Source organism: Misgurnus anguillicaudatus, chromosome 12, assembly GCF_027580225.2.
Source record: "Misgurnus anguillicaudatus chromosome 12, ASM2758022v2, whole genome shotgun sequence".
In the NCBI taxonomy this organism is placed as follows: domain Eukaryota; kingdom Metazoa; phylum Chordata; class Actinopteri; order Cypriniformes; family Cobitidae; genus Misgurnus; species Misgurnus anguillicaudatus.
In genome coordinates, this window is record NC_073348.2 from 17,297,401 (window position 1) to 17,301,087 (window position 3,687).

Below are 3,687 nucleotides of genomic sequence, written 5' to 3' on the forward strand. Positions count from 1 at the left end.
CTAATCATTTTGCAATGCCCATGTACTAAAGTCTTGTGGCAAGAGAGTAATACGATTTTACAGGATGTATAACAAAGGATGTTGATGTGCACTAAGGCCAAGTCAAATCCATGTAGCTTTCACCTGTTGATGCATTTCTGTTCAAAAGACCTCCTGTGCTGATTTAGCATGGACATTTCCAGTATCATGCCTCTGTAAAGAGACACTTGCAGACAACTGATAACTGACGACCACTACAGTGTTTGGCTTTGCATTCCTAACAGCATGTGAAGTGGCTTTTTCTGTTTTGAAAAAACTTGTGACAGCTTAACTCTCCTTCAGAAGCCAAAATGAGGTGTTAGAACAGAGAGCAAGACTGCACATTTAAGTCCCGATCACAGCTGAGTATGACGAAATATTTGCAAAATAAGCACATATGTAACCTGTCTTCTTGGTAACTTGATAACCTGGTAAACAGGCTGTCATAAATTGTTGTCATGAAGGAGAGATGAAATTGAAAGGTGTCAGTGAATGGACATTGTTTATTTTCATTGCTGATGTTTTTTTTTATTTTCATTTAAATTGCTGGCAAAATGCAATACTGCAGTGGATAGAAAAGTGAATAGTGGCAATGCATTTGCAAATGGATACTGAAGTGCACAATGTCACAAAATGTCACAGCCTGAAGGTGTTGTTAGCCTGTTTTTTCACAGAGCTGTTTCAACCACACTGCAAAAAGTAAAAATTGGATTAAAGGAACAGTATGTAAGAAATGTATATCAATTAATCATAAAATGGCCCTGATATGTCACTAGACATTAACAAAACATTTTCATTTCAAATACTTATATCACTGTCAACAGTGTTCTGGCCAGGATATTGTCATTTAAAAAGTGAGTTGCAGCCCTCAACTGATGTTTATGTTGTCATTTTGTGAATTGGCCACCAGTTGTGTGATTGCAGTACCAGTTTTGGCCACAATCCTACATACTGTTCCTTTAAGACAAAAATATTATTTCAATTTGTAACAGATTGTTTTTATTAAAGTGGAAAAAGCTTAAATTGTTTACGTGATACCAATTTAAGTAATTTTTAAACGTTTTTCACTAAAAAAAATTAGAAAATAGAAAAGTAATTTTTTTTTAAATAGATTCAACTTTCAATTTTTACAGTGTATATGCCTTTGACATTATAGTCTTTGTACATAGCAGTTACACAATAACCTGTATAATGGATAACCAAAAAATGGGTCGCAGGGAGGAACATTTAGTGTGAATAATAAAAAATATTGGATATAACAAGATTGAGCACTCCTCTTACTATGAATCGGGGGGCAATGCAACTCTCCATATTGCCGCTCTGGTGCAGAAGTCCCGCCTTTCAGTTTAAAGAACCAATCTTCAATTGATAAAGACTGACGATTAGGCGCTTGACAATCTGTGTGTATGCTCAGTAGCTGAAAAGACCTCGAAAAATGTGTTTCAGTGCAATTTAAGCTTAAGAAACAAAACTTATGGTACAGTTAATGTCAAGTTTAATTGTTGTTTCCATTCAAGTAGATTGGACTTAAGTCTTGCATAACTGACAGAAAATGTTGCAAACATTGTTGCCTATGGTGCTACTTCTCTACAGGGTCTTTGAAATAATACAATACTATTTGGTGCAAATTATGTGTCATGTAGAAGATAGAGTCCACAGGTTGAATGACATGCCCTCACCCCTAAAAAAACAATGGGCAATATGACAATATTAAATACAAATTCACCTGCAAAAGCTTTTTGTTTTGTACAATGACTTGTTGGCTGCCAAAAGCGTTAACATTAAATAGGCTAATACTAAAACAATTAAAGGTGCCATAGAATGCATTGAAATAATCTGTTAAATTGTTCTTTGATATTTACATAGAAGGTATATGACTTTATTAAGTGCAAAAATTATTCAGAAACATTTTTACACATCCATTTACAACCATAGGATTTGTCCTTACAATGAAATGGTCTATTTGAAAGGGTCATCATTGAATAATAATGTTTGTTTATTTTTTAAAATTTGTAATGATTGGCTCTGCTGCACTTACACCAGCTGCGTTTGAGGCATCTACCGCGCCTAGTTTGAATGCATTCGCTCTAGACGCGCGGAAAAAGCAAGCATTTGACGCGCATCAGAGGCGAAATCCGCTTCTTGTGGGAGGGGCAAGTGCGATGCAGTTGTCTGTTTGCAAGATGGCTGTTTTCCAGCAGTCTTTTGCATGCACAAGGTTTACATAAGAATAAGCAACAAACGCGTTTGAGGCCTACTATATGTCAATACAATGTACAAAACTCATTAGCAGCCATATCACCCTGTAGCCCAAGACAGCTTGCCCACTAAAGCTAAGCAGGGCTGAGCCTGGTCAGTACTTGGATGGGAGACCACCTGGGAAAACCAGGTTGCTGCTGGTAGTGGTGTTAGTGAGACCAGCGGGGGGTGCTCACCCTGTGGTCTGTGTGGGTCCTAACACCCCAGTATAGTGATGGGGACACTATACTCTCAAAAAAGCACCGTCCTTCGGATGAGACGTTAAACCGAGGTCCTGACTCTCTGTGGTCATTAAAAATCCCAGGATGTCCTTCGAAAAGAGTAGGGGTGTGCCCCGGCATCCTGGCCAAACTTGCCCATTGGCCTACTAATCATCCCTCATACTAATTGGCTATATCACTCGGTCTCCTCTCCACTAATAAGCTGGTGTGTGGTGAGCGGTCTGGCGCAATATGGCTGCCGTCGCATCATCCAGGTGGATGCTGCACATTGGTGGTGGTTGAGGAGATTCCCCCGTTCATATGTAAAGCGCTTTGAGTACTGAGAAAAGCGCTATATAAATGTAAGGTATTATTATTACTTATCTATTTCTAGGTAAATACAGTTTTTTTATTCTATGGCACCTTTAATACATTTTATTTTTTTAAGAATAGTCTAAAGACATTTTTGTTTGCACTATAAAACAATGATGTGCTCAATAAGTCGTATCAAGTTAAAGCAACACAAACTGCACAGCCAATTTGATTAAACTTAAATATTTAATTCATCAACAAATGTTTTGTAGTGTAGTTTTGTACGATAAACAAATGTAATACAGTGCTGAGTCACCTCTAGATGTCCAGTGTAAAATTCGGCTCAGAAACCATTTGGGAACCTCACTCTGCGGTAATACGTATGCAATGCAACGCAACAGACGTAGCTGGAGGCTCGGCACTTGACTTCATACTGTATATAGATAGATAAACAAATAGAGGAGTGATTGATTGCTCATTATAAGAGGTTCCAGTGAATGACAGAGCCAGCTGTTGACAGCTGCAGGGGGATGTAGAGGAGGGCAGCAGATGGCGGAGGGCACGACTCGGCTCTGGATTTGAAAAGGAGGAAAACGGGCCCAGCGGTGCAGATCCTCTCGGGCCAGCCCCGTGTTTGTGTTGGCTCATGACCAGCCTTCCATTACTCCTCTTGAGATACAGCTTTCAGCTTTCTATTTACAGCCCTGGCCACAGTGTTCGTGCGAGCTCCAAATCCTTTTCTCTCCCCCTCCCCTTACCCTCATTCGTTGTTGAAGAGGCAGTTTTATATACTACATTGTTTGTTGAAACTTCAACCTCGATTCATTGGTTTCACTCAATGAAGTAGAATAATCGCGTCGTCTCGGCCAATGGCAAGATGCTGAATGGGCACGACTCT

At 39.4% G+C, this 3,687-nt stretch overlaps 1 pseudogene; it reads left to right on the forward strand.

The window, feature by feature from the left end:
* The first annotated feature begins 2,303 nt into the window (after nucleotides 1-2,303).
* Nucleotides 2,304-2,420, forward strand: LOC141369226 (5S ribosomal RNA; annotated as a pseudogene).
* The last annotated feature ends 1,267 nt before the right edge of the window (nucleotides 2,421-3,687 follow it).